This window comes from Branchiostoma floridae, chromosome 12, assembly GCF_000003815.2.
Source record: "Branchiostoma floridae strain S238N-H82 chromosome 12, Bfl_VNyyK, whole genome shotgun sequence".
NCBI classification, from domain to species: Eukaryota; Metazoa; Chordata; class Leptocardii; order Amphioxiformes; family Branchiostomatidae; genus Branchiostoma; species Branchiostoma floridae.
The window spans coordinates 7,940,728-7,949,324 of NC_049990.1; positions in this window are offsets into that span (position 1 = coordinate 7,940,728).

Sequence of the window (8,597 nt, forward strand, 5' to 3'; positions counted from 1 at the left end):
TAGCTAACACCGCCAAGCTTGCCCTAGCAACTACCACCTGCTTGGTGATCAGAACGTATCCTCCACAGGGCCTACCTACAGGGCATGGATGTTAGAATTCGGCAGAAAAAGTGTGAATAAATCATGGGTCAAGGGAGTCAGTCGGCGAGGCAGGTATCATATATATGGCGGGAAAATGTTGTCCAAATCCCCTTGAAAAATTATCATTGCTTTTGGTATGAATAATGTGGGAGAATATGTCAAGATCCGCTACATAGATTCCGATGGTATTTAGCAGGAGGGTAGGTGGGCTGAAGTGGATGGTAGAGGTCGATTTTTGGCACCTGGTGATTGACCTTAGTACTGCAGGAGGAAAAAATTTAGGAGCAGGAGGAAAAAAAGAGATTGTAATGCTAGTATTTTTGACATGGAATGTTCTGTGGTCTTGACATTAAGGTGGCAAATAGTTGTTGACATAAGGATTAAGTGAGTGAAATTTGGGCCCACTAGCAGTTTCCGGTGGCCCTGCAGGGTAGGTTTTCGTTTGTGCATCGGGCAAGAAACATGAATCATTCCTGCAGCCAGCCTAATTACACTGTAGTCTTGTAAAGACTTATCAGAGCGCACTTTCACAAATTGCTTCCAAAGGTTTCTCTAGTTCTGCATGGTCAACGTTCTCACTAAAGGTCACTTGGCGTTACGTAAAGAAGCGCTAAAAGGGTAAGAACCGATATATCTGTCCAGTAGCATTAAGGATGCACTTCGCTATCGCCGCGCATATTTAGTACCTGACTCGTTGCCAAAAGGCCACAGCAGAGATATTTATGGATGACATCAGAGACGAAGCGATGTCTGCCTCAGATTAAAGAAATAATCTTATTCCCCTCCGAAAATGGTCAACATGACAAGAAAATACCGAATATGGGAAAATATGTTGTGAGAAGGCCAAGAGTGCACTTTTGGAAGTGACACTAGTGAGGTAGCCATGAGTGCAGCTGTGTGTCACTAGTGTGGTAACCCTCTGTGATATATATGCTCCCACACTAGTGTCGCTTTGTGTGCATCTTGAATCTGAAGAAGACTTATTCCCTGGGATACCATGACATATTTTGTCACTTCAACTATTGTTACAACGTTAATGGTCTCTATATATTTGAAAGTTATTTAGTATTGTCATTTTTAGTGCCCATTATATTTAGAGTCTACGGGGAATGTCCTTCATAAATTTACTTGTGGTGGCTTTAAGTCCTTGAGTGGCTATAAATGAAACATACATAAAACATACAAATCTATATCCCAAATTCCCCGATAGCTGGTGGAATAGCTAGAGCTACAGTAGCCCATAGTCATATTTTACCTTTTTGCGCGGATCGGTTTTTACATTTTCCATGTCATCCATAAATATACTTGCTGTGGCTTTGAGTCCTTGAGTGGCTATAGGGAAAACATACATACACATTAAATATCCTAAATTCCCTGATAGCTGGTGGAATAGCTAGAGCTACTGCAGCCCACACTCATATTTTACCAGGAATCACCTCCTATAGCCTGCGGGGGATGTTAAGAGAAGAAATAGTATTCATTCTCATTCATCTGAGGCATGTATGTGCCCCCATTTCTTCCACTAGACCATTCTTTACAGGATGAGATGAAAGAAAAAAAAACACAAAGCCTGAAGAATTGAAGCACTGCTCTTTACTCACGGACGGCACATAACAAAGTGGATATTCAGTTGCAGCCCTCTTTGTATCAAACAGAATCATGCATTGTAACACGTTCTGGAGATATCGTATGAATCCTCTTCATCAATCACGTGCATTTTGCCAGACAGAATCTAGACCACTCGGCTTAAAGGACGCCTCTGTCTTTTGAGTGAAGAGCCATTGATATAAGACATGCTATCAAAAACGTGAGACTATTGCTGCATCCGAACAAAAGTAAAAATGTTGTGGCGTCTCCACGTGTCTCCTTAATGTCAGAGCACAAGTAAAAGCATGGGACATGAATAGTAAAATTTGCTACTAGCTCATAACGCCTTCGGTTTGTAGTTTGAATAGAAAAATAATCTCATGGATCCAACAGAGGGGTATCCACAGAATGTCAGTCGCTGATATTTCATACTAGGATTTTATCCTGGTGGGCACTCATATATATCAGCCTGTCATTATGAAGCTTGACATTGTCATAAACATTCTGATAGAAAAGTAAGATTATAGTACCTAGAAGGGACATAGTTAGTATCAGTCCGATTTTACAATATCATTACCTATGTGCAAAGGGTATCAAAATCAATCAAGGCACAGTTATCTTTCACTAATGAGTTCTGAACTTGGACTCGTTCCCAGACCTAAATCACGGTCATTTATGAGGTAATTTCTGAAAGAGCATGGCGTGTGCCCAAGACAGCAAGAGGAAAGGCGAAAGTACATGAAGTCTCATAGCATTTTCTGGAGACTGTATGGGTTGCATGGGATGTTATCCACTATGATTAGGGAAGGTATTGGAGGGTGGAGGTCACCACTCTTTTTCTACCACTTGTACCTGCTGAACCGAATTCAGGAAGTACAGCACATTTTTCATACCTGCATAGAGTTAGGCAAGTTTTGTTCAGTGCCTTTCCTTTCTCAAGGAACATTTAGCAGTATCGAGGATGGTGCCAGGATTGGAACCAGGGACCTCTCCATCTTCTGTTCCCCAACCTATGTACAAGTGATTGCCCGGCGTAATGGCAGCGTGTTGGGCTCAGGCCCAAGAGGTCTGGAGTTCGAATCCTGCCATGTCACCAATCCTGTGCCCTCTTGGTCAAGACACTTAACATGACTTTCCTCATTTTAATCAGGTGGAAATGAGTAGTACCTAACTTTTGCTGGTGGCAGTGGCAGACTTAATGGGCATGTTTAGGCATGATGCAGCCGCCATGCACGAGTCAGGGGTATAGGAGGAACGCCTTGCATCCTTGGTTGGAAGTCCTAGAGACAGATACTCCAAACAACAAAGCTGCATCTCCTGGAGCCGTCTTATACATGGCAGCTCCAACACCTGTACTATGAGCGCCTGCGTAGACGAGAGGGTGGAGAAGAAATTGCTCACTCCTTCACCTGAAAAAGTCATGTGCAAGCCAGGCAAACAGGTTGTCAAACTCACATCGGCAAGTGACTGTCAAGTCTAAAAATGTCCCTGAGTCTAAAAATGCCCCTGCAGTTCCAGAGAAAGCTGCTAGGGGTCCCAAACTTACATCATTTCTTTATTACATCACAAGCTACCTACCTGCCTCATAAAATCAAGACTAAAGCATGTCCAGGTCAGAAAATTAGAAAAAAGTTCTGCTGCAGTACCTAGATCACACACCAGAGGGCCACAAAATTGTCCTTGACCTTTGTCTTCCCAACACCTACCCACATACCAAATGTGATTACAATCCATCCAGGAGTTCTATAGTTATGCTGACTACAAATATCCGGAAACACAAACAGACAGACACACCAAAAACTATACCTCCCTTTTTCATGGAGGTAATGAGAGAGTAGTGACACTGTAAAACATTAAGCATGTTGAGGGTACATGAATCTGATGAGAATAGAACGTACGTCCGGATACACCCACATATCATCCTGAAAACAAAACAAAACACAGCAGTGTTACATAAAAATTGAGCTTTAGGGCAATGTGAACGGTCTTTGAAGTTTCACTTTTCTGTCTTGGAGTAGTTACTTTAATCTGTGGAGACAAATCAACCTATATTGGCCCCTTCTAGCCACAATTCGAAAAGAATATTACAATTTGTCTCAAATGTTCGTTATATAAGGACTTGTGAAAATGGCTCCCAATCTGAGCTAACATATCCCTGGAGCAAGAATGCACTTAAGTCTATTGCTGGAATCTTCTTCTGACTTCAAAGGAGACAAATAGTTTAGAGTGCTGTCTGGCCAATGGACTATTCTGTATAGTCAACGTTCTCACTGAAGGTCACTTGGTGTTACATAAAGAAGTGCTTAAAGGGGGTTCTGTAGTTTATTAGTGGAGACAAATCAACTCATATTGGCCCCTTTGAGCCACAATTCGAAAAAAATAACACAATTTGTTTCAAATGTTCGTTAACGTTAATACACATTTTGTATAAGGATTTGTGAAGAAGGCTCCCAATATAGGCTAACATATACCAGGAGCAAGAATGGACTATTACTGGAATCTTCTACAGACTTTGAGGGAGGTGCAGTATATTGTTTAGAGTGCACATTAGAGTAAGGCCAGTATTTTCAATGAGTTCTGAGACCTCATATCTCCATGAAATATTCTGATCATGTAAAAGCCATGCACATCTTACATACATGTAATTTATGCCTGGTTATGTACACGTTTGACTAACTTACATAGAGACACATGTTGACAGTCAAATCATTTACCATGTAGAAGAATTATGGCACTTTTTAATTGATTATGCAAGTAAGTGACTCTTTTGCATAATCAATACAAACCAGTTTTTTGCTGCATTACCAAGGTCACATTATAGGGGGCCCAAAATCAACACTGACCTCCGTCTTTCCAACATCTACCCAGGTAACAAAAATCATTGTAATCCATCCAGAGGTTCTGGAGTTCAAAAGCCCAGAAACACAAACAAACACACACACACACATACATACATACAAACACACAGAAAGACACACACATAGACAGACACACCCAAAACTATATCTCCATTTTTCATGGAGATAAGAATGTTGTCTCAGTTACTCATCGAGGATTGACCCGACAGCCACTGTCTTTGAAGTCTTTGCTGATGGTATCTTTTAAACAAAGATTTATACAGCTCATTTGGAGTTGAAATTGCTTCAACTAGTGCCCAAATTAGAAATATTGATCTTCCGCAGTTAGGATGCACTTATAATGTTCAAACATGTACAGTTCGCTTTGAACTGCGGGCTGAGTCAAATAGGTCTTACAGTGGCACGAATGCAGAGCACCGTAAGCAACTAGTACTTCCAAACTCAATTTAGGTATCGCTAACTTCAATTTACACATTCAAAACCTTCAAAGTAGATCTGTAATACGTGCACTTCACAGGAGTCCACTACTAAAATAGACAGATGATTTTGCAAGATCATAGCTACGGAAACTCTTCGATCAAGACAGATGTTGTCGAATCTAATTTGCTCAAAATAGACAGCACTTCAAAGAAAACTGTTGGAGCTTGTACGATTCATATTAACAATTTCGAAAGGCCAGTTATAGATTTCTCTAACCCAATCTTGAGAGCGGCAGTGTTCAAGCACCCTCTTTGATGTAGATTCACAAACCTTATCAAAGAATTTCCACTTGCAATTTGTTTTGTCAATTCATTTTACTGAAGACATACTACTAGCTGCAGAGCCCTGGAACATGCATTAAAACCCCATGCATTTATTACCTCCATGAGAAATGGAGGTGTTGTTTGGCTCAGCAAATTGACACAAGAACCTTTGTATGAATTGTAATATTGTATTTCATATTTGTGTGTTGGGAAGATGAAAGTCAAGGTCCACTGGTAGCTTTCCTTGGTACTGAAACTCTGTTACTGTACTTTTGGCAACACTATGTAGACCTCGCTTTCTATGGGCAATTTTTGATTTTCAATTGTTTGCACTGTGTTTGTTTCTATGGCTCACTGGCCTGATGCAAATAAATCAATCAATTGAATAAATGACATTGTGTATTTTTCATCCTTGAATTTTGATTTTTTTGTATTGACAGCTTTTGATGCCAGAAAGTGGGGTACGTTTCGGCTCCCTAGCAGCTATTTTTCTGAAATGCAGTATGATAGATTCATCCTCAAACTGTGTAATATACCTCTACAAGCATTTTCTTAAAGGTTCCTAGTGTGATAGCTTGATATTAGCTAAATCGTTAAATCTCTCTTATGAGAAAGACATTGCTGGCCCTGGGAGGGGCCAGTTACAGCCCTGAACAGTAGACTTTGTGTTACACAGACTAGCTTGTTATCAATTATATTAATAAGCTGGATGGGATCATTTCAGAAGCAATTCTTATTTGTGACGTTAAACCAGACGTATCATTTGTAAAGATGGGTTCACGTGTCCGCATGAGATCCGTTTGACAATCTTAGCCTCTACCAGGCTCCAAAGGTCGCTAGAAAAATAGTGGAAATTGGACAAGTATAGACAGATAACATGCCAAACCAGTTAGTTGGGTTGCAAACCATACTCCTTGGTCAGGTAATTCGTTTGACATCATGTTATCTGTCTATATTTGTCCAATTTCCACCATTTTCCCAACAGCCTGTGACGCCTGGTAGCGGATAAGACTTCCATACGGTATTCAGACCTAAGTATATATATGCGTGTGTGAACCCACAGGGTTACCCCATAGAAGAAAAAAACACAACAGAACACTTGGCCCTCTTCCGCAGCCATTTTAATCACCCTCATATACACATAATGTCTCTTAGAAATAAAATTCAATTGTGAAATCTGCAAACGGCAACTGCCTTGGTTCTAAGTTATTTTACTATGACAAGGACATTCTGACAACGTGCTATGTATGTAACCTGGAAACAATGGCTTTCACCACAAACAAAATAGCAAAAAGTTGACAATTCCTAATATCAACACAATCATAACATATGAAAGTGATGACTTAACATGAATGTTCGTGATTGAAAAAAACCCACCATAAACCAGCAAAAAAGTCATTTGAGCTACTATTCTAGCTGCCTGCAACACCATCATTACATGATGACATGTATATATTCAATTAGGCAACACTCACTTGATAATATGGATGACATCTGCGAATGCATCACTTTTTTCGTTTGAAAAAGAAAAAAGTTTGATGTAAAGCATGATGCCAAACATGTAGAAAATAGATGCAGATGAGCAAAACCTTCCAAAATCCAAAATGTGACAGGACAAAATTCTGTGTTTTCAGTTATTCATTTGTTCAACCTGCCTGACTACTTAGATTTGAGAATAAAGGCAACTGTTTTTCCATACATCAGTTTTGTGGTGCCCACAGGATGTCATCCATATAATCAAATCAGAGTGGCCAACTCATGCAGACTTACCTACTTAAGCTGCAAAGTGTAAAATGTCACTACTATGTTTTGGAAAACATTTTACAATGCCATGTATAGGAGATTAACATGTGGTGGCTTTAATCTATGAAAAATGATAAATTCCCAAGTTATTCCAATGAAAAAGTTCACAAGTACTCTATATAACATATATATATAGTGAAGATAAGTGTGAATTGTTCCACCATTTTTACAGTCTTGTAGCTATGTATCATTTTAGGTACAAGTTGTTTCCCGGTGAAGCGGGGAGGGTTTAAAAATGTGTTTTGAAGCCGGAGATGTTGAAATTGCCACAGTTGCAGTACAGTTACTCATCTCTCAAGATTGGCTGAACCCGATTCTAGTAAACAGATCTGCTGAACCTTACAAGCTAGAGATGGTTCAAATAACTAGAAACAAAACTTACATTTAACTGACAAAGGGCAAAAAGAAACTCACACAATACTTCAATGACCTCATACCATTTATACACCGTATATAAACTATGTACATATCATGAAGTCTTACTAATATTCTAGGCAAAGACATCAACTGCATGAGAGGGCATGGTCAGAAATGGCCAAAACATTGCACTATCTCATGTACATTTGTAATTCTTCCCATTCTTTCATCTAAATGACTGCTTCTTTTCTTAGTCTTCACAAAGCATTATCAGACCATCCCTGATTCACATCTCAGTCAGAACAAGAGTTAGAACAGTAAAAGAAAATGACTATGGTTTAGAAGTGGTACTACGAAGTAGCGACACTTGTACATTTGTATCTTCCAGCATTGTAAGCACTCTATTTTGAGGTGTATGTAACAAATATCACTGTTGTAGACCTAGAAGAGAATGTTCAGGCAACAGACCAATTTACTGCTCAAGATTGTGGGACATTGTTACCGTAAATTGGGACATTCTTTAGCCTGTGTTTACACAAGCTCTCGCTGGCGGCAATTGTAGAGGCGTGATTTTAGTCAGGCTATGACATTCTTCTGTTCTCTTAAATTTGTGTAGCATTTTCTGCCTCTCATCGTGAAGCCATTACACAGAGAACATAATGTTTTTTTTCATTGATACTTCTGCTGTTTCAGCTACAAATTCATCTGTTTGGACCAGCATGAAATCAAATGAAATTGCAGTAGGTGATATGGTGAAGTAAACATGTGGACACTAAAATCCTTTACTGTTAGACATTTTTGCACTGTGGCATACTTCAAATCCATCCACCAGCCAATTCACATTCTCTGCTGCACTTATCTTTCAGCAAACGATCCAATGTATAACGACATTATGCAAGACCGAAGGGTGGTCATACCGGTTAGAACATTCGGCTTTCGACCACCTCTTCTCATGCCCACTCATAGGTATACAAAACTGTATCAAATTCTGTAAGGACTTTAAATTTAATCCAGCTATTGCTTTGGACAAGTACTCTCCGGAACAGGGCTCTCTCCAACTATAAACTGCAGTTTTGCACCATGAAAAAGTGAGGATGGATGGACAACAGAGGGTGGGGGTGGGGGGGGGGGGGAGTGGTTAGCCCCCCCCCTCTCAAATGGTATTTGA